The 24,018-nt window shown below is 42.5% G+C and overlaps 1 non-coding gene across 1 annotated transcript; it reads right to left on the reverse strand.

The window, feature by feature from the left end:
* Window positions 1-23,625: 23,625 nt before the first annotated feature.
* On the reverse strand, window positions 23,626-23,699 carry Trnat-ugu (transfer RNA threonine (anticodon UGU)). The gene has a single exon. It is a non-coding gene; the product is annotated as a tRNA-Thr (tRNA).
* Window positions 23,700-24,018: the final 319 nt, after the last annotated feature.

Here is a 24,018-nt window from a genome sequence, read left to right on the forward strand (position 1 = left end):
CCGGCCGTTACCACTGCTGCTCTGCCCGCTGTTTGCCAGTGTGTAATTCTTCTAAACTAAACTAAGTTTTTCATTTATTTTCTAATTTCTACTTCACTTCACATTGATTTCACTAATTTATTTACCTATCTTAAGTACCACTCTACAACATAAATCATAGACACGATTGCAGCGAGTGGTGGTTGTGTAGAACCTCTGAGTTTACTCTTCCCAGTGAAGATAGTGGGTGGTCCACTGTAAATTACAAGACGGAAGACTTCCATCATCAGTAATCAGTGAAATAATGTCAAGTAATGCTAAAGACAACTGAAAGACATTAGTTGTCAGTGAAAGAATGCTTTCGATGTCGTGTGACCTGAGCGTGACTTTCTGTAGGACTAATAAGATAGACGGGATGACAGCTACGTTTTCATATCATTTTCTGTTCCCAGTTTTCGTGATAAGTAGATATGTCAAATTTAATGACTCTTTCATCCCGCGCCCCTAAATTTCTGCGATACAAATGTGAAAGGTGCTGTGATGTAAAAACGTAACAGGATTATACCTCAGAATGACTGTAGAAATTGTATTGATTTTGTAATGTTTTTTTCTTCACAGGTTAAATTGGTGACTCCAATGATGTGTGTAATTATCTGTTTCCTTGTGTTTTTCCGTAATCTCGTCTAACTGACGAAGACGACTCTTTTTTGTGCACGACTCTTTGATAGTACACTACTGGCCATTAAAATTGCTACACCACGAAGGTGACGTGCTACAGACGCGAAATTTAACCAACAGGAAGAACCTACATTTCAGCAGGATAATTCACGACCGCATGTTGAAGGTGCTGTACGGGCCTTTCTGGATGCAGAAAATGTTCGCCTGCTGCCCTGGCCAGCACATTCTCCAGATCTCTTACCAATTGAAAACGTCAGGTCAATGGTGGCCGAGCAACTGGCTCGTCACAATACGCCAGTCACTACTCTTGATGAACTGTGGTATCGTGTTGAAGCTGCATGGGCAGCTGTACCTGTACACGCCATCCGAGCTCTGTTTGACTCAATGCCCAGGCGTATCAAGGCCGTTATTACGGCCAGAGGTGGTTGTTCTGGGTACTAATTTCTCAGGATCTATGCACCCATATTGCGTGAAAATGTAATCACATTTCAGTTCTAGCATAATATATCTGTCCAATGAATACCCGTTTATCATCTTCATTTCTTCTTGTTGTAGCAATTTTAATGGCCAGTAGTGTAATTTTATGTTAAGTTTCCTTAATTTAAATTTTGTAACACCATTTATTGTTGGAGAAGCATATTTCACTGCTGCGACAACAGGTTTCTCTTCAGTGGCACATGATAACACGTACATATTAATACTTAACACTTTCGTAACTGATGTTAATTAATACCATGTTGAACTTATATATTAAGGTAAAATTTATCCTTTTCTAAATATCGAATTTTTCTTGTTTGTCTGCTATGTTATAGTGAGGTTGAAGTATGATTTACTACGGCTGTTAAGCCGTCTTTTACAGTGACACACATTAGTTTAAACAGACACACAACATACTGATACGTGATCTAGTATCCAACCTTCTGTACATAATCAGACTATTTGTTTTTTATCTTACGTAACAAGGTACATTTTGTTATTACGAATCTTCATAAATATCTGTTTTGTATTGACGTATCAGGTCCATTCCGTTTTTTTTTTTTTAATTTATAAAATAAATCTCCTTTGGACCATATTTCATGTCTTGTACAAATTTTGTACTCATTGTGTTTCTGAAAATTGTTGTATTTGGTAATAAGTTTTGTGGTGGACCACCAGTGTTGTGGTTCCTTCCTGACTCTGTGTCAAGGTGAACAAAAAAAGAAAAAAAAATAACTCTGAAGACCCTGATATCATCTGACAATAACAGGTCCAGCCTGAAGCCCGATTCTTTTCCCCAGCATTGCAGTAACGGAAACGAAGAGAGCGAGCAAGGAATGGCGCCATTCCTCGTCACCAAGTGATTTCCATATGTTTGGACCACTCAAAGACTCAATGGGAGGAAAGAAGTTCCGTTATGATGAAGTTTACGCCGCGCAGTTCATGAGTAGTTGCGTGGACTACCGAAAGAATTTTTTTCTAAAGTAATTTATGCACTTTGTAAGCGCTGGAGGACTTTCATTGAGCGTGGGGGACATTATGTCGAAAAGTGATACAGCTTTGTACCACTTCTGCACAGTAAATAATATTTTAAAAAATAATAAAGATTTTCATTTGACTCACCCTCGTATTGGGGGCTAAGTGTCGATGTGATAAGGAATACCACTCAGTCCATGATAAAATGATTGCAGCACTGCACTGGTGCCAACGGTCATCACTTCGAATACGTTCTGCCACCGTTGTGACCTTCGTTGATCTTCAAAGACCTTACTGTTACACATCATAGGATTCGTCTCGATAGCCGCTATTAGAAAATAAGTACCAGAGTATAGCATTCCATTTAAAAAAATCAAAGTTGACTTTCATATCTCTGACGCCACCCCACCTAGCAACAAAAACCAACATCATATTATGGCCCCCGTTGTCCCATGCAAGTTTTGTCCTATAAACGTTTCATCTACTATCATACTTTCGGAGTTATTCGTGGTGGCAATAGTTAGTGACTAACCCCATAAATAAGGGTGACACGGCGGTCTGTCGATTGCATTTGCCACATCTTAGCCAGAACGCGGAGACTTGTTTGCTTCTTTAGGGTTCTAAGTCTGTAAAAAGGGTAGCTCTATAGCATCACTTTGTCGTCCGTCTTCCTCTCTGCCTGTCCGACAGTGAAGAACTCTTCTTCTCAGGAAGGATTAGACTACCGAGTTCTAATATCTGAGACATATTAAGGTCTACAGTCCGTTGGCGGTGCAATGATTTCAAGCATCTAAGTCAACTCAGCCATAAAATACGGTCATTTATGTCACATAGTTTGATACTCGATGATGTTTGGTTTGTGGGGCCACCCATACAAATTCCCAATCCTTACACAGTCCAGTCTTGCCACCTTAACGAATGATGGTGAAGTGATGACTAAAACACAAACACCTAGTCCACGGGCGGAGAAAATCGAACCCAGGACCCTGTGTGTGTGTATTGTGTACTAACAGGGTCCTAGAAACGACGGATAGGCTTCTCAGCCCCCTGTGCCCCCATGAACCATAGACCTTGCCGTTGGTGGGGAGGCTTGCGTGCCTCAGCGATACAGATAGCCGTACTGTAGGTGCAACCGCAACGGAGGGGTATCTGTTGAGAGGCCAGACAAACGTGTGGTTCGTGAAGAGGGGCAGCAGCCTTTTCAGTAGTTGCAGGGGCAACAGTCAGGATGATTGACTGATCTGGCCTTGCAACACTAACCAAAACGGCCTTGTGTGCTGGTACTGCGAACAGCTGAAAGCAAGGGGTAACTACAGCTGTAATTTTTCCCGAGGGCATGCAGCTTTACTGTATGGTTAAATGATGATGGCGTCCTCTTGGGTAAAATATTCCGGAGGTGAAATAGTCCCCCATTCGGATCTCCGGGCGGGGACTACTCAAGAGGACATCGTTATCAGGAGAAAGAAAATTGGTGTTCTACGGATCGGAGCGTGGAATGTCAGATCCTTAAATCGGGCAGGTAGGTTAGAAAATTTAAAAAGGGAAACGAATAGGTTAAAGTGAGATATAGTGCGAATTAGTGAAGTTCGGTGGCAGGAGGAACAAGACTTCTGGTCAGGTGAATACAGGGTTATAAATACAAAATCAAATAGGGGTAATGCAGGAGTAGGTTTAATAATGAATAAAAAAATAGGAGTACTGGTAAGCTACTACAAACGGCATAGTGAACGCATTATTGTGGCCAAGATAGACACAAAGCCCACGCCTACTACAGTAGTACAAGTTTATATGCCAACTAGCTCGGCAGATGACGAAGAAATTTATGAAATGTATGATGAGATAAAAAAAATTATTCAGTTAGTGAAGGGAGACGAAAATTTAATAGTCATGGGTGACTGGAATTCAAGAGTAGGAAAAGGGAGAGAAGGAAACATAGTACGTGAATATGGATTGAGGCTAAGAAATGAAAGAGAAAGCTGCCTGGTAGAATTTTGCGCAGAGCTGACACTTAGTTTAAGAATCATAAAATAGGTTGTATACATGGAAGAACCCTGGAGATACTAAAAGGTATCAGATAGATTAAATAATGGTAAGACAGAGATTTAGGAACCAGGTTTTAAATTGTAAGACATTCCAGCAGCAGATGTGGACTCAGACCACAATCTATTGATTATCAACTGTAGATTAAAACTGAAGAAACTACAAAACGGTGGGAATTTAAGGAGATGGGACCTGGATAAACTGACTAAACCAGAGGTTGTACAGAGTTTCAGGGAGAGCATAAGGGAACAACTGACAGGAATGAGGGACAGAAATACAGTAGAAGAAAAATGGGTAGCTTTGAGGGATGAAACAGTGAAGGCAATAGTGAAGGATCAAATAGGTAAAAAGACGAGGGCTAGTAGAGACCCATTGGTAACAGAAGAAATATTGAAATTAATTGATGAAAGGAGAAAATACACTCCTGGAAATGGAAAAAAGGAACACATTGACACCGGTGTGTCAGACCCACCATACTTGCTCCGGACACTGTGAGAGGGCTGTACAAGCAATGATCACACGCACGGCACAGCGGACACACCGGGAACCGCGGTGTTGGCCGTCGAATGGCGCTAGCTGCGCAGCATTTGTGCACCGCCGCCGTCAGTGTCAGCCAGTTTGCCGTGGCATACGGAGCTCCATCGCAGTCTTTAACACTGGTAGCATGTCGCGACAGCGTGGACGTGAACCGTATGTGCAGTTGACGGACTTTGAGCGAGGGCGTATAGTGGGCATGCGGGAGGCCGGGTGGACGTACCGCCGAATTGCTCAACACGTGGGGCGTGAGGTCTCCACAGTACATCGATGTTGTCGTCAGTGGTCGGCGGAAGGTGCACGTGCCCGTCGACCTGGGACCGGACCGCACCGATGCACGGATGCACGCCAAGACCGTAGGATCCTACGCAGTGCCGTAGGGGACCGCACCGCCACTTCCCAGCAAATTAGGGACACTGTTGCTCCTGGGGTATCGGCGAGGACCATTCGCAACCGTCTCCATGAAGCTGGGCTACGGTCCCGCACACCGTTAGGCCGTCTTCCGCTCACGCCCCAACATCGTGCAGCCCGCCTCCAGAGGTGTCGCGAAAGGCGTGAATGGAGGGACGAATGGAGACGTGTCTTCTTCAGCGATGAGAGTCGGTTCTGCCTTGGTGCCAATGATGGTCGTATGCGTATTTGGCGCCGTGCAGGTGAGCGCCACAATCAGGACTGCATACGACCGAGGCACACAGGGCCAACACCGGCATCATGGTGTGGGGAGCGATCTCCTACACTGGCCGTACACCACTGGTGATCGTCGAGGGGACACTGAATAGTGCACGGTACATCCAAACCGTCATCGAACCCATCGTTCTACCATTCCTAGACCGGCAAGGGAACTTGCTGTTCCAACAGGACAATGCACGTCCGCATGTATCCCGTGCCACCCAACGTGCTCTAGAAGGTGTAAGTCAACTACCCTGGCCAGCAAGATCTCCGGATCTGTCCCCCATTGAGCATGTTTGGGACTGGATGAAGCGTCGTCTCACGCGGTCTGCACGTCCAGCACGAACGCTGGTCCAACTGAGGCGCCAGGTGGAAATGGCATGGCAAGCCGTTCCACAGGACTACATCCAGCATCTCTACGATCGTCTCCATGGGAGAATAGCAGCCTGCATTGCTGCGAAAGGTGGATATACACTGTACTAGTGCCGACATTGTGCATGCTCTGTTGCCTGTGTCTATGTGCCTGTGGTTTTGTCAGTGTGATCATGTGATGTATCTGACCTCAGGTATGTGTCAATAAAGTTTCCCCTTCCAGGGACAATGAATTCACGGTGTTCTTATTTCAATTTCCAGGAGTGTATTTGTAGACTAAAAGAAAGCTTTTGACATTGTTGACTGGTACACTCTCTTTCAAATTCTTAAGGTGGCACGGGTAAAATACAGGGAGCTAAAGGCTATTTACAATTTGTACAGAAACCAGATGGCAGTTATAAGAGTCGACGGGCACGAAAGGGAAGTAGTCGTTGGGAAGGGAGTGAGATAGGGTTGTAGCCTATCCCCGATTATATTCAATCTGTATATCGAGCAAGCAGTAAAGGAAACAAAAGAAAAATTTGGAGTTGGAATTAAAATCCATGGAGAAAAAATAAAAACTTTGAGGTTCGCCGATGACATTGTAATTCTGTCAGAGACAGCAAAGGACAAAAGAGCAGTTGAACTGAATGGACAGTGTCTTGAAAGGGGGGTATAAGATGAACATCAACAAAAGCAAAACGAGGATAATGGAATGTAGTCGAGTTAACTCGGATGATGTTGCGGGAATTAGGTTAGGAAATGAGAGGCTTAAAGTAGTAAAGGAGTTGTGCTATTTGGGGAGCAAAATAACAGATGATGGAGCGAAGTAGAGAGGATATAAAATGTAGACTGGCAATGGCAAGGAAAGCATTTCCGAATAAGAGAAATTTGTTAACATCGAGTATAGATTTAAGTGTCAGAAAGTCGTTTCTGAAAGTATTTGTATGGAGTTTAGTCATGTATGGAAGTGAAACGTGGACGATAAATAGTTTAGACAAGAAGAAAATAGAAGCTTTCGAAATGTGGTGCTACAGAAGAATGCTGGAGATTAGATGGGTAGATCACATAACTAATGATGAGGTATTGAACAGAACTGGAGAGAAGAGAAATCGTAGAGGGAGACCAAGAGACGAATACACTAAGCAGATTCAGAAGGATGTAGGCTGCAGTATGTACTGGGAGGATGAAGAAGCTTACATAGGATAGAGTATCACGGAGAGCTGCATCAAACCAGTCTCAGGACTGAAGACCACAACAACAACGTATAAATAATATTAGAGACTCACAAAATTGCGATAATAGTAATGATATTCCGAAAATAATTTAGTATCTTGACTGGAACAGAATCGAATCGTTTACTTTTTACCCTTCAGAAAATTTCATTTTATCCCTTATCTGGTAATTACCCCCCAGGTTGGAGAACACTGACCTAGAATCATGAAATTTGGCAAGAAGCAATGTTTCCCAGTACAGGGAAAGAGAAAATTCATTTGCAATTACATCACACGAAAAAAATGTTTCTTTTGTCATTTGTTGTCATACCTCAAACTTGAAATTAGAAATTTCTCGAAAGTGTGGGAATGACCGCGACATATCTTGCCAGTATCAGTCTCGATAACAAGCAGAAATTGTCAAAGTTCTCGTTTCCCAGAAAGGACAAACTGACTGTATACATAATTTTGTACGAAACCCTTAGTGCGCGAACTCTACTCTGGCCAATGTTTTACAGCAAATTTGGTGTTCGTAGCTTTTAATGCACAGCCAATGAGAAGTTCATTCTAATTTCGATAAACTACTGATAATTCCCGAACTGTTGCTCAGAAGGGCGTGAGTACGACCCCGCAATCAAAGTGATAGGTCATCCAGTATCGCAATGTCAATAACCGGAAAATAACGCAAAGCCAATAAGCGGAAAATAACCGCAGCAGTGGTTCCGCGAGTAATTGCCCGCTGCGGCGGAGCAGTCGGTGCTAATGGCCAATTAGGACTCGCATTCCCACACAGTCAGCGATCTGCGGGAGGATAGCTGTACAGCAGCTATCCGTTTATACTGAGACATGCACTATGTGGTCAAAAATATCCGGACACCTGGCTGTAAATGAGTTTAAATTTCGTGGCCCTCTCCATCGATAATGCAGGAATTCAGTATGGTGTTACCCCAGCCTTAACCTTGATGACAGCTTTCACTTTCGCAGGCATACGTTCGATCAGGTGCTGGAAGGTGTCTTGGGGGGAATAGCAGACCATTCTTCGCGGAATGCTGCACTGAGGAGAGTTACCGATGTCGGTCGGTGATGCCTGGCAAGAAGTCGGAGTTCCAAACCATCCCGAAGGTATTCAATAGGATTTAGGTCAGGACAATGTGCAGGCCAGTCAATTACAGGGATGTTATTGTCGTGTAACCACTCCGCCACAGGCCGTGCATTACGAACATGTGCTCGATCGTTTTGAAAGATGCAATCGCCATCCCTGAATTGTTCTTCAACAGCTGGAAGCCAGAAGGCCTATGCTGTGATAGTGCCACGCAAAACAACAAGGGTTGCAACCCCTCCATGAGAAACACGACCACACCATAACACCACTGCCTCCGAATTTTACTTTTGGCACTACACACGCTGGCAGATGACGTTCACCGGACATTCTCCGTACCCACACCCTGACATCGGATCGACACACTGTGTACCATGATTCGTCACTCCACACTACGTTGTTCCACTGTTCAATCGTCCAGTGTTTACGTTCCTTGCAAGCGAGGCGTCGTTTGGTATTTACCGGCATGATGTGTGGCCTATGAGCTGCCGCTCAACCAAGAAATCCAAGTTTTCTCAGCTCCCACCTAACTGTTACAGTACTTGCAGTGGATCCTGATGCAGTTCGGAATTCGTGTGTGATGCTCTGGATAGATGTCAACCCTTTACACATTACTACCATCTTCAAATGTCGGCGGTCTCTGTCACTCAACAGACTAGCTGGGCCTGTACGTGTACCTTCACGTTTCCACTTCACGATCACATCCGAAACAGAGGACCTAGGGATGTTTAGGAGTGTGGAGATGTCGCTTTCAGACGTATGACACAAGTGATACCCAGTCACCAGACCACGTTCGGAGATCTCTAGTTCCGCGGAGTGCGCCATTCTGCTCTCTCACGATCTCTAATGACTACTGAGGTCGCTGATATGGAATACCTGGTAGTTGGCGGCAGCACAGTGCACCTAATACGAAAAACGTATGTTTTTTTTTTGGGGGGGGGGGGGTGTTGTGATTCTTTTTATCACATAGTGTACAGGGAACTGTGTTATGTTTCATCGCTATGAAACAGAGGGTGTTTATAATCAAACTTTCGCTACTTGAAAGGATCCCCATGAAAAACGATTGATCGTAGGACTATGGATCTTTGTTTCGGATTCTGTTCGTAGAGCGTTGTACCGGGTAGAGACTTAGAGTGATATTCGCAGGTGGGAGCTAGACCTGAAAACATTAACTTTATTGTGCTGGACGTTAATTTGGAAGAGTTGTATGAGATCGTCCCTTTACATAATTTTTATTTAGACGTGTTCGAGTATGGCATTCTGAACATTTTAGTAAGTAGTGCGTTCTGTGCTATAAAAACCGCATGTCAGCAAAATCGCATTTTGGACATTTGTGAGTGTTGGTGTTTTAAGCATCAACTAGAGGATGGAAGAGTTTTGATAAATTTTCATGACGGATATTTCGAAGTAAGAGCTAATGCATTCTATAAAACACCTAGCTGAGTACCTGGCGTTGCCTAGGTATTTATTTGCAAAGACACGAGGAAGTGAGATGAGGACTAAACCATGGAAAGGAACACATTTTAATTTCCACATGAGAGGCGAAATTTCCTCAGACTTCAAGAAGAATATAATAATTCCAATTCCAAAGAAAGCAGGTGTTGACAGATGTGAAAATTACCGAATTATCAGTTTAATAAGTCATACCTGCAAAATACTAACCCGAATTCTTTACAGACGAATGGAAAAACTAGTAGAAGCCGACCTCGAGGAAGATCAGTTTGGATTCCGTAGAAATGTTGGAACACGTGAGGCAATACTGACCTTACGACTTATCTTAGAAGAAAGATTGAGGAAAGGCAAACCTACGTTTCTAGCATTTGTAGACTTAGAGAAAGCTTTAGACAATGTTGACTGGAATACTCTCTTTCAAATTCTTAAGGTGGCAGGGGTAAAATATAGGGAGCTAAAGGCTATTTACAATTTGTAAATAGAAACCAGATGACAGTTATAAGAGTCGAGGGACATGAAAGGGAAGCAGGGGTTGGGAAGGGAGTGAGACAAGCTTGTAGCCTCTCCCCGATGCTATTCAATCTGTATAATGAGCAAGCAATGAAGGAAATAAAAGAAAAATTCGGAGTAGGTATTAAAATCCATGGAGAAGAAATAAAAACTTTGAGGTTCGCCGATGGCATTGTAATTCTGTCAGAGACAGCAAAAGACTTGGAAGAGCAGTTGAACGGACTGGACAGTGTCTTTAGAGGAGGATATAAAATGAACAACAAAGGCAAAACGCCGGCCGCGGTGGTCTCGCGGTTCTAGGCGCGCAGTCCGGAACCGCGCGACTGCTACGGTCGCAGGTTCGAATCCTGCCTCGGGCATGGATGTGTGTGATGTCCTTAGGTTAGTTAGGTTTAAGTAGTTCTAAGTTCTAGGGGACTGATGACCACAGCTGTTAAGTCCCATAGTGCTCAGAGCCATTTGAACCAGCCAAAGGCAAAACGAGGATAATGGAATGTAGTCGAATTAAGTCGAGTGATGCTGAGGGAATTACATTAGGAAATGAGACACTTAAAGTAGTAAAGGAGTTTTGATTTTTAAGGAGCAAAATAACTTACGATGGTCGAAGTAGAGAGGATATAAAATGTAGACTAGCAATGGTAAGGAAAGCGTTTCTGAAGAAGAGAAATTTGTTAACATCGAGTATAGATTTTAGTGTCAGGAAGTCGTTTTTGAAAGTATTTGGAGTGTAGCCATGCATGGAAGTGAAACATGGACGATAAATAGTTTGGACAAGAAGAGAGTAGAAGTTTTCGAAATGTGGTGCTACAGAAGAATGCTGAAGATTAGATGGGTGGATCACATAACTAATGAGGAGGTATTTAATAGAATTGGGGAGAAGAGGAGTTTGTGGCACGACTAGAAGAAGGGATCGGTTGGTGGGGCATATTCTCAGGCATCGAGGGATCACCGATTTAGTACTGGAGGGCAGCGTGGTGGTTAAAAATCGTAGAGGGAGACCAAGAGATGAATACACTAAGCGGATTCAGAAGGATGTAGGCTGCAGTAGGTACTGGGAGATGAAGAAGCTTGCACAGGAGAGAGTAGCATGGAGAGCTGAATCAAAGCAGTCTCAGGACTGAAGACCACAACAAACAAACAACATGAGAGGGTTACTTATGTTAATTACGTACCGCGTGTACGTTACAAGTTATAAAAGTTAGTCAGCGTGACGACCGTTCGTATCCGGGACAGCCTGGAATCTCACTACAGATACCATTTCGCAAATGTTCGTATCACTTTTCGAACAGTGGGCCATGAACGTTTAGCTGTCGTCACAGGTCGTGTTCCGCTTGAAGATCATATATCGCGTCCAGCATGGCTACAGTAACTTTTTCAGCAATTCGAGGTGGAATTGGCCGTCGGGCTCCAGCAGTGGCAATTCCCAAATCCTCAGTGAACTTGGACTTCCAAAACGTGTCCTTCAATCTCGGTGCGGGAAGAGGACCTTTTCTCTTTAACGCGTGGATACTGGCTGTTCACGGAGATTTGTTCCGTCTTTGCAGCTAAAACGTTAGTTTGTTTTTTGCCATAAACGTTTCGCTTCTTTTATTTATCAAGCATTTTCAGTGGTCTGTAATACACGCCTCTTTTAATACTCATAATAAATGAATTATGTAGAATTTACGGATGTGTTATGTTACGTTTCCTCACGTTTTTCTCTTGTTTTTCAGATTAGAAACAAGATTTTGTAGCAGAAGTTTTGTGAGGTTAAACCATCCTTTGGAGTTACTTACGATTTCAGCCTCACTAAACTTGTGCCACAAAAGTTGTTTCCAACCTGAAGAAAAAGAGGAATTGTAACATAATAATATATTTGTAACTACTATACAATACATTTATTATATAGCGTGGTCAGAAAATGTCTGAAGCGCTTGTAGAGATGTTTCGCAGTAACTTGTACTAACTAGGAAAGTACTTGGGCTCGAACAAACAGATCTGTATGAAAGTGTGGTTACAGGAGCATTATGTACCTCTGAATCTGCTGGTGGGTGTCGTTTTTCTGCAAAACTCTGCAGTCATGCTCTAGATATCACTGTAGATTTAATTGTATACGCTATGCAGCAATCTTACCTATAAATGTAAATGCGGAATGTCAATAAAATGCTCCGAGCAATACGAATGACTGCAAAACGCACAGTGAAGAAATGCAAGTTGATCGCATGGCGTATTTGCACATTGTATAATATCAGTGTTGAACGCCACGTCAATGACACTTTTGTTCACTGGTTCACCAATATCGTTCTGCCACGAGTAACGAAGCATTGGTCTGTATACTCCCGCAGAAAACTGATTGATAATTGACAGAATGCATATTCATGATAAAGAATCTGTCGTGCAATTTCGGCTGCATATTACTGGAACGTAGTTTAATGAAGTCTGTTATTCTCTTGGCATATATTTTATATTGCCTGAAGAAATACACATCCAGAGGTTGCGCATATTTTGTAGTTTTAGGCGGAATGATTTTTAAATCTACATGTTTTCCGCCAGATGCTTCCAGTAGTACTCGTTCATCGTTATGTCCAGACCAGGAGTCACAAAGTACTAATGACTTTCTCGACAAATGTGGATTCAAAACTGACAGAAAAAACGACTTCAAATGTTTCGTCATCTTCCCACTCACACTTGCATCGACGACGACATTTGGAGGGCACCGCGTTTCTATTTCCTTGACACGCGGGGTCTAAACTTTCCACTGGATTCTCGGAAAAATATATAGTTTGTCTGCGAATCGTCCGTCCATTGATATAGCAACATCGATCGTGTAACTATGCGTTGCACAGTTAACTGATTGCAACATCGCGACAGTGTTTCTCCCCCCTTTCATGGATAGTGTTCTGTCACAAGAAAGTTCTTAGTTGAACTGACTAATCACAGTTCCATTCAGAACTAATATCGATGTTTTCTCCCGTGATTGCTCATTGACGTCAGCAACAAACGTTTGAGCTCTTTCAATCAGCTCTTCTTCGTCATCCTTATGTTTTCGTGCTTGGATACGGCGTGATGTTATCCTAAACTCCTTTTTCAAATTAGTAATAAATCCTAGTGAAGCTGTAAAGTTTGTTCACCCGAAATTTCTGGCTACGTCCAATGCCCAATGTTGTAAATGCCAATAATGAACGGCGGAACCGCATTATTGCGCTTCATCGAATTTCGCCATTAGACGCTCCTTGATGGTCTTGAACAGCAGTGTACGATTTTCTTTGAAAACTGTATTTCCTTCTCTTTTCTTTGCCACGTAATCCAGTATGTTTTTAATATTGCTTTTAGACTTTAGTTTAGGGTATCTTTTCAGAAGCTTCTTACGTAACCTCTTACGTAATAATCATCGTACATGTTCTCCAGTGTGTTGTCATCAAACGCCGTGATGATACTTGCAACTTTAACCTTCTTCTTGGGAGACGGTTGTAATTCACTGTCACTGCTTCCATCGCCTCTTCCCGCACTTGCCGTAGCACTACCGTTTGCAATGAGTTGTTCGTCATTATCATCCCTATCATCATCATTATGTGTTAGTGTTACAACAGTATCTGTTTCTAAGTTATGCTCATATTTCTGCACTATAATAGATACCAGAAAACATGCGAATGATTCGTCTTCTACACCAATACCATCTTCACGAAGAAGGGTTCTTCGTAACTTCATCTCAACCAATCGCAATACATTAGCAGCATTGATTACCAATCGCCGAGCCATCTGACGCTTCAGTACACAAATAGTGTCACAAAACGCAACTTCAGAGGCACACTGCACCGTCCCTACTGGTCCTGATTGGCGTACCGGCAGGTCAGTGTGCAATGCGACACGGCATACGCAGAGGCCTCTAACGGACGACTGCGGAGTTTTGCAGATGCGGGAGTATCACTAGTGCAATAAGAGACCTTTACATTATTTCTCACACGATTTTGGTGTATTTGTGTTTGTTCGAGCCCAAGTACTTTCCTGGTAAGACATAGAAGAAAGAAATTCGATACGTTGCGCCCTTTCCGAATCATTTATCATTGAAGTTGGCCTATCAGGTGGTCGCGCGCTCAAATTCAAGTTTCAGCTAACGAAGCAAAGCACTTGTCGGGCTACTCGTCCCCTGTCAGACTGCTTGAACGTGAGACCGCGAAGCCCCGATTGGCCAACTTCAATGCTAAATACCTCTCAAGCGGCGCAACGCATCGATTTCTTTCCCAGCATTTATTTCTCAATACCACCTGCCCTGCAATATTCCTACAAGCGTTTCAGACATTACTTGACCTCCCTGTGCACGTATTAAAAGAAACGTGTATTAAGGACTACAGAAGATCCTTCATAAACAGAAGAAGCGAAATGCATCATATGGCAAAAAACGAACTGGAAGGAGAATCAGCATTGGTCGTATGGCTTTTTTTTGTTTTTTTTGTTTTATCATCCGCAAAATCGATTTTCGGTCATTTAGTGACCATCCTCAGTGCTAGAAGTTAAATATTTTCACATAACGATCAGAGAGTATAAAACAGAAAATCACAACTACACCTGCGTATAAACATAACAGTTGGTAGGAACATACCTGTAACATACAATTAAAATTGGTGGGAACTGGTATCAACAAGCTTAGAGCGTCACAAAAACTGAGGCCGCTGTTTACATGCACCTGTTCAGCAGACCTCGGTGTGACAGGGCTTGGAACGCCCTCTATCTGACATGTGTCACGTGAAGACTTAATATTACTGGTTTTGCAAGATATTAACACAAAATAACTCTTGTGCATTTGTGAATCATGAAGTAATTCCAATTTAAAATGTACGTAAAACACATAGCAGACGAAGGGGGAAGGAAACATCTAAAATACATTGACGTATTGTTTTTTTTTTTTAAACTTAAAAAACATAAAACAGATCGACAATAAGTTGTCAGAGTGCAGGGCAAGTAAAAGAGAAAAAGACAATGAAGAATAATAATATATGAATAACATGAAATGAGGCATAACACAGGTTTTTAAAAAAACATAATACCCACCATCTGGCTTGGGAAGTTAGAAGTATATCGTTCTTGATTTACGTAAATATTACTTTAAAACTGAGGAGTCAAATATATAAAAATAGTAATAGTATGAAAAATACCACTAAGTAACAATTCAAATGCCATTAAACAATATTCATTACAACAACAAAAAAGGTTTGAGGGTGTAGACTAACAATTTTGTTATATTTAACGACGCGATAATGAACTTATCATTCGTCCCTTTTGGACAGGCTATCACTTTTTATAAAACTGGTTGTACGCTTCCACATAAGCACTGGGTCAGAACCCATACATACATTCACAGGTTGATAAAACAGTAATAAAATTGCCAAGCAACCGGTTTTGAATACTAATAAAAATAATTTGATTTTACATAACTTATAGTAGCCGTGTGACCCATATAAAATAAAAGCAGACTTAAGAAGTACCTATAATTCTAATTGTGTTATTGAAAAAAATTTAAAATACAAGGTGTGAACAAGTAGTATACATCACACATCGAGGAACCATCATGAGGAAGGACAGGTAGTAGTGCCACTTATACCAGAAATATACATCGTCCTTTAGAGAAATTACAAATAGGCTAAGCACGATATCCAGCACTTATTCAAACAGAAAAGGAATTGTTAACATACATTAATAAAATCAACAAACTGCCTCTCATTTAACTAGCAACTACGGAACATGCCACCATGAATTTTGAAGCAACTAAAGAACAACGGAAAACGGAAATAGTGACATTATTGCTGTTGTTTTGATAAATCAGATTTATGAACAAAACTCTGTTCAACTTGTTCAGACCCATGTTAACTGTCTGCGGGTCTAATGCACACTGATGCTTGCGTTTGAACACTGCCTCGCCGTACCAGTACCGTCGCCTAACACTTCTAACAGAGCAAATCCCGCAGCGCACAGTCTGAGCGTCATTCCCATAGTGTTAGGTCAACACTGGCTCAGGTAGGGTAACCACGCATTACAGAAGGTAAGTGAGCTAAGACATCCAGAAAATATTTCGTCTGCATTTAGATGGGCATCATCTGCTCCGTGTGTGGTTGAGCTGCGTATCTTAAGGTGCATGACATTTTCTGGGACAGTCTCACTTTTCCCATACCGAATGCCAAATATGACGGAGAGTTATTGAAGAGACTTTGTAGCTTTATGCAACCTGCTATGCCATGACTGGTCTTCGTAAACCATACGTGAGATTTTCAGTTTCACGGTTACTACGCACGAACTGTTGGTCCTACGGAAAAAAAATGAGCGAAACTTATTTGTAGGAAATTTAATATAGTTTTCGCTAGAGACCGTAGTTTCCGAGTCATTCAAGAAAAACGTACAAAAGTGACCTAGAAATGCTGCCCCACCACCACGCTCCATTCCCACATGTCAGGAGTTCTGCTACGTTGTTCATGGCAGTTCGACCTACCACAGCACAAATATTTGTGACTGCACGAATTATTTCCCAGATTCCACCTTTTTGGTCTTCACTGAGTGGCCTTGTTACGACACCGGCTTAGTCGAGCACTTACAAATTGCAAATCTGACGTTTGGGTAAATTTTGTACAACAATTTTGTTAATTTACAGCATAAAATAAACTATATTGTTACTTTCTGGAAGATTAAAACCGTGTGCCGGACCGAGGCTCGAACTCGAGACCTTTGCTTCTCGCGGGCAACTGCTCTATAATCTGAGTTACCCAAGCACGACTCACGCTCCGTCCTCAAAGCTTCACTTCTGCCAGTACCTCGTCTCCTACCCTCCAAACTTAACAGAAGCTCTTCTGAAGCTGTGGTGACTCGTACTTGGCTAGCTCAGATGGTAGACCACTTGCCAGCGAAATGCAAACGTGCCGAGTTCGAGTCTCGGTCCGGCACACAGTTTTAATCTGCCAGAAAGTTTCGTATCACCGCGCACTCTGCAGAGTGAAAATCTCATTCTGGCATTATGTGGTTGTATTCGTCACTCTTTATGACTACGAAAATACTGTGCCCGAAAGGATTAATTTTGAATCGGAAGAATTGTACCTGGAAAGTGAATTACTTTTGAAACATTGCGCAATATTGTCACTCGAGTTGAAGCATGCTTACAGGGCAGATCCCGAGTGCCTGCGGTTCTAGCTATCAGGCATAAAAGTGGAAGATTTTAGTGACAGTCGCACCAGAGTTAAAACACGAGTTGAACACCTATGTAAGTGAACAAAGTTAAAACTTTGAAGCTCAGAATTATATTTCGTACCCGGGAGACTTGTTACATAATGAATAAGCGATCGTACAGTAAAGTCACACAAGCACGTTATAAATGAATGCCTGCAGTTGTAGTGTGAATACAGTCTGAACCAGTTGGGACGTGTTGTTTGAATTTGAAATGGAATAAAATTATTGTATAGTACAAAAGTGTTTACCTATTGAAGCCTCTTGATAATATATCGAATATCTTAGAAGGAACAGCAACATAGAACGGTTTGGGAGATTAAACAGGGCATGCATCGAAGGCACACGGTCAGAATTCAGTTGCTGGTGCAAGTATATTCAGAGTATGTTCGCCCGTTGATGATGGGTACTTATTACAATCGATATTTAATTTTTCTAAAAGCCAGACTACACCAGGTATTAATTAACTATATTCACTAATACAAACAACACAGCAGAAGGGCGGCTTAGAAACATAATTAGCTTTAGCTTCGTAGTTTTTCGTTCATTGCCCTAAGGGAAACGTTTAGATTAGTAGTGTTAACGAAATAGCCAACTATGCTGGTGGCTTAATAGCCCAATCACAACAGACACCAAAGAAAGTCGAATATCGAGAATACCTCAAAAAAAAAATGGTTCAAATGGCTCTGAGCACTATGGGACTTAACTGCTGTGGTCATCAGTCCCCTAGAACTTAGAACTACTTAAACCTAACTAACCTAAGGACACCATACACATCCATGCCCGAGGCAGGATTCGAACCTGCGACCGTAGCGGACGCGCGGTTCCAGACTGTAGCGCCTAGAACCGATCGGCCACCCCGTGCAAGCTTCTTCATCTCCCAGTACCTACTGCAACCTACATCCTTCTGAATCTGCTTAGTGTATTCATCTCTTGCTCTCCCTCTACGATTTTTACCCTCCACGCTGCCCTCCAATAGTAAATTGGTGATCCCTTGATGCCTCAGAACATGTCCTAACAAACTAACCCTTCTTCTACTCAAGTTGTGTCACAAACTTCTCTTCTCCCCAATCCTATTCAGTACCTCATTAGTAATGTCATCCATCCATCTAATCTTCAGCATTCTTCTGTAGCACCAAATTTCGAAAGCTTCTATTCTCTTCTTGTCCAAACTATTTATCGTCCATGTTTCACTTCCATGCATGGCTACACTCCATACAAATACTTTCAAAAACGACTTCCTGACACTAAAATCTATACTCGATGTTAACAATTTCCCCCATTCTTGTCAATTGTTCCCTTATGCTCTCCCTGAAATTCTGTACAACCTCTGGTTTAGTCAGTTTATCCAGGTCCCATCTCCTAAAATTCCCACCTTTTTGCAGTTTCTTCAGTTTTAATCTACAGTTGATAATCAATAGATTGTGGTCTGAGTCCACATCTGCCCCTGGAAATGTCTTACAATTTAAAACCTGGTTCCTAAATCTCTGTCTTACCATTATATAACCTATCTGAAACCTGTCAATATCTCCAGGCTTCTTCCATGTATAAAATAACTTTAAAACACTTTTATAGATGTCTCGATAGAGGTCAAAAGAACTAAATCTCTAGTATAAAACAAAATAAATTGTCTATCCTAGTGCAGCAAACGAATGACGAATACAAAACAAGGCCAAAGCAAGATGGTAACGAAGCTTGTGACAATTGTCTGAAAATAAATTTGTAATAAATCCGAAACCGATCATGGTTTGATTGAAGTAAACCTTTTTAAACAACACTTGCGGCTAATTAATGTAGCTCCATCCTATGTCTGGAGTGCGGGACTTCGGCTGGTCGATTTTCAATAATACAACACCAACAGCCGTTATTCTGGTTTTATTTATTAGGCAACCAATTTTAACATTACATTATGCCATCTTCAGTCCTGCATATATCTAGAAACCCTCGTGATAGAAACCAATACAGCACTGTCAACTGGTCTCGTTTCACTGCTGCATTCTTTTGTACCACGAGGTTTACTCGATATACGCAGGACTGAAGATGACATAATGTAATGTCGAAACTGGTTGCCTAATAAATAAAACCAAAATATTGGATATTGGTACTGACCTCTGACCTCCGTGGCTAGGAGAGAGCGTCGTAGATTGGGCGGATCTTATTTCTTTTTTCTTTTTCTTTTTCTGTTCTTTACCCAGCATTTATGTTATTTTTTTCTCTCTCGCCGATGTATGTTCCACATAATTTCATATGTATGATGGCAAGAACTATGCCCCTACATGAAGTCATTAAAGATCACTTAACTCACATTGAGCGAACAGTAGGGCTGAACAAAAATGACTCACAAGGCACAATGCATCTTGTACAGGGTATAGTATGGATGTATTGGAATAATGTCCAGTGATGGTTTTAAAGTAATTCACACTAAATGAAAAATCTGTGGAAACATTGATTTACTGGAGGCTAGTTTACCCCAGGAAAGTATTCAGAGTTGACCGTGGTCGGCTGGGGAGCCATGAAGCGAAGCGACAATAGGCAGCTTAGGGCAGCTCAAGCTCTGAGAGAGCAGTAACGGTGCGTGGCCTCCAGCTGCCTCAAGATGAGTGACAGTGAGTGGGTGGTTGACCCCATTCTGGTGTGCTGGGAAGCAGATGGAGAACTTGTATGCCCGTTGATAAATGTCCGTTATCCCGTTTTCAGTTAAACATGCGAGAAAGCTGCGCAAAGCTACAGTGGAGTGGTCAACAGAGGCCAAAATATGCGTGTTTGTGACTATAGCAACTTCACGCTGGTTTCACGGTCCACAGAGTCTGAAGTAAATCAGGTGAAGAGAGACAGAATGAAATATGCTGGCCTCCGATGGGAATGCAGGGCCAAGGAATTTGAAGTACTCTCCTGGGAGTCAGAATTCTGGAAAAATTGGTGTTTTGTGCAGACGGTAACCTTGATGGGTGGCCTGAGAGGAGCTAAATAGCAGAAGTTGAGAGGAAGGGAAATTTTGGGGGAATTTGTTCACTTCCCAGAGCAGGCATTGGTCAGCGCTGGGAAGCGACACATAATTAACGCGACTTGCACTGCAATTGGCTTAAGTGATTTTGCTGGAGGGGAAACCGAGGCAATGAGTGGGCTGGGAGAAGTCTCCATAGAGGTCTTCCATTCCCAGCTTGCCTAGAGTGCGGACGTGGCGTTCTTTACTCTGCTTGCCTGAAAGAGAGTGAGCATCTCTGCAGTTTAGGACTTAGCAAATGGAACGATTGAGCTTGAAGACAGAAAGTTTTGGTTCAGCTATGTAATGAGCAAGATAGCTAGGAGTGAATAGACGAGCGCAGCCTTGCAGCACCACGAGGCCAGCCGACTTCCTCAAAATGACGCCGCCCCACCACGCTGAATTCGGTGATATTGCACCCACTCCGGCTTGAATTAGACCACTGATTAATTTGTTGGATCACGTAGGCAAAGTTTCCATGAGGGTTTCATTGGTCATGTATTGGGGAATTATTCTCGCACTTCGCATTACGCTTGGGTCAGTCAGTACGAATTAATATTGATTTATCGTGCTTTACTCCACGTAAACGCAATTTATTACCAGTACCTGATAGGTCATTTAATGGGATGATTGAAGGTCGGGAGTTAAAATAAATTTGTGCTAATCGACTGCATCTGTTTTCAATCAAGTAGTTGAAATCCCAAGTCGCTTTCTTAATTAATTTTATGTTCAACATTTGCATCTGATGTTCAATAGCTCAATATAACATCAATGTGCACCCTTTTTTAATTAAAAGGGATCAATTCTGAATCAATTAATGTCAACACTGCCACCACAGTTCAATCAGGAGTCACAGGGCCTCATTACTATCTTTGCATTATCCGATATTGCGGCAGTTTTGCAGTCTCTGTTGATCTGTTAGTCAATTAGCTGGGGTGAACACACGCCAAAACTAGGTAAGTGATGGGTGGGGTGTTACACATAATAATAGTTAATATTACAAAAACCAAATGCAAATAAATAAACAACACCAACGCCTTCCGCTTCTGTTGATTCCTGTGGCTCCCACTTCCCTATGCCCCACGGGCTCAGTAGAGGTGAGGGGTCAGTGTGGCCAGGCCTTGAGTTTCGACCCCTGCCCACTTTGCCCCCTGAGCCCCCACCGGTCCACTATCCTTAAAACAAAACTAAAAATCCCATGCAGCGGGCCCGAGTTTGATTCCCGGCTGAGTTGGAGGTTTTCTGCGCTCGAGGACTGAGTGTTGTGTTGTCCTCATCATCATTTTATCCTCAGCACCAGCACGCGAGCCGCCCAGTGAGGCGACGACTGCAATAAGACCCGCAGTTGGCGGCCGAACTTCTCCAGATGGGGCCTCTCGGCCAGCGATGCCATACGATCATTTCATTTACCATCATTGAAGCACAAAATAGCATCACAGACGTCAAGTTTGAGGGTTGTATTGTGAACAAGTACAGTTTTCGGTAGCCTCGTCCGAATGACTGAATTCAAACATTTACTGAAATTTTTAGTTTTCCCGTGAAGGCATTTCTTCAGACTATAGGTTTAACTTAATTCATTACTGTTGCAGTTGAAGAATGTTTGTGGTCACATGTTACACTTCTCCTGTAGTTGCACCAAGTGTCAGGATCATTAAGGCAAAGAGAGTGCTGAGAATTTTCATTTCTGGGTTGGGTAGTTTGGGGCAAGAGACCAAACTGCGAGGTCATCGGTCTCATCGGATTAGGGAAGGACGGGGAAGGAAGTTGGCCGTGCCCTTTCAAAGGAACCATCCCGGAATTTGCTTGCAGCGATTTAGGGAAATCACGGAAAACCTACATCAGGATGGCCCGACGCGGGATTGAACCGCCGTCCTCCCGAATGCGAGTCCAGTGTGCTAACCACTGCTCCACCTCGCTCGGTTTTTCATTTCTGGAAATCTTTTGGGGAAAGATAGGGCATACAGTTCTTTTCGTGTTTCCTAAATTCCCAACAATTCTTCCTAACGCCAAGCTATAATAATTCTGTAATCTATCTGTTCTAACATTTGTCCATTTGTCAGACGACCTTTACCACATGTCTTTTTACAATCTTCCAGTAATATTTTTAGTTTTCTTTTAATAATCTTCTCAGTCTGGACCCCATTCGCTTCTGGACATGCCCAACGGATTCTAATGTACAAACAGAAGCAGGAAATAACGTACAAGGAATGAAAAAAAACCAGTCATTATCTCTGGATGGCACAAAAAGAAGGCGTGGCATTGAAGTGCCAGATCGGTCAAAGCGTCAAGAAGACCATTATAACTCTCGAAATAAAATTGTATTTATATGAAAGAAAAACTGCTGTATACAGGAAATAGCGGACATTCCAGATACGCAAAAATCTAAAAATCAGTTTTGTGAGCCCATTTGGCTTCCGTCTCTCCTTAAAAAGAGAAGTAAATAACTCGTCTATGTTAAGCAAGGAGATGCTAGGAAAGCTTCCGTTATTCAAGCATTTCTGGTACCTGCTTAGGAAATTGCTCTTTCACTCTGTAGCTCCCTCTGACAAACGCCAACAAATTCTTGACGATTGCTCCTTTTAGTTCATCTAAAATGTGTAGATTTGATCTGTACGCTTTCTCTTTCAATGCCGCCTCCCCGCCCCTCTAAAGAGATAAAAATCTCTGGTGTCTAAACTGAGGAAACGAGGAAACCATATGTTGTTAGTAATAACTCTGCCTTGAATAAACACGTCACGAATTTTTTGTAATGAGAAGTTGACGGTATGTGCCGTTGCAAAATTCTGCTAAAAGACTGCGAAAGCACGTTCTCTCTCAATTAAATGGGAAAAAAGGGCGCAAGTTGTTTTCCACGTACCTCTCACTGTTAATCCTTTCCTGAAAAAAAATATAGGGTCATCATTCGCTCATCTCAAATAGCATACAACACTCTTGTTTTTTGATTACGAGCTAACATCCCGAAGATGTTCGGGCTCACCTGCTTCGTCGAAATGTCCTGGCTCAAACTCGTCTATGGGTTGAACCGCACGTGTCGCATTGCGCGCCCCAAATTAGACACTTCTGACTCTTTGGTTAAATTGTCTGGCTGATGGCAAGTTAGCGAAATACAATTGCTTGCTGAAAATACTGATAATTTAAATTTGCTATATCTTTTGAACAAATCAAGTTACAGAGTTGATATTTACAACATTTGTCATTTTAATGATGCGCTTCTAGATGATATGTCAATCGTGAATATCGACCAAAGCGTTCAGATTTTAGCATTCACGTCTTTGTTACAAAACTTACGAATTTCACCTTAACAGTAAATCCTAAACTATTGCAGATATACAAAGATGGTATCTGTTCTTTCGGACATGTTCGAAAGAACAGATACCATCGGTGACCATGCAACTCGTTAGAATGAAATTACAATGAAATGAACACCCTTAGCTGCTTACATGCGTTGACATACGTCAACGGGGACAAATGAAAATTTGTGCCCCGACCAGGACTCGAACCCGGGATCTCCTGCTCACATGGCAGACGCTCTATCCATCTGAGCCACCGAGGCTCACCGGCCACTCGACCATCTTCTTCATCTTCTTCTTCTGTGCAAATGCACAAACAGTGCCCGAACTCTTACGGGAATCGGCAACGCGCCGCGAGTAATGAGTATAATGGGCGGGGGCACTACGAATGTAGTGCGGGGGACAATACGTTGAGAATGTGGGTTTCGCGGGAGGCGTGCCAGAGATAAATCCCTACAGTCGCGCTATCCTCTGTGTCCTCGGCGGCTCAGGTGGATAGACCGTCTGCCATGTAAGCAGAAGATCCCGGGTTCGAATCCCGGTCGGGGCACACATTTTCATCTGTCCCCGTTGACGTATGTC

Source organism: Schistocerca cancellata, chromosome 10 (assembly GCF_023864275.1).
Source record: "Schistocerca cancellata isolate TAMUIC-IGC-003103 chromosome 10, iqSchCanc2.1, whole genome shotgun sequence".
NCBI lineage: Eukaryota > Metazoa > Arthropoda > Insecta > Orthoptera > Acrididae > Schistocerca > Schistocerca cancellata.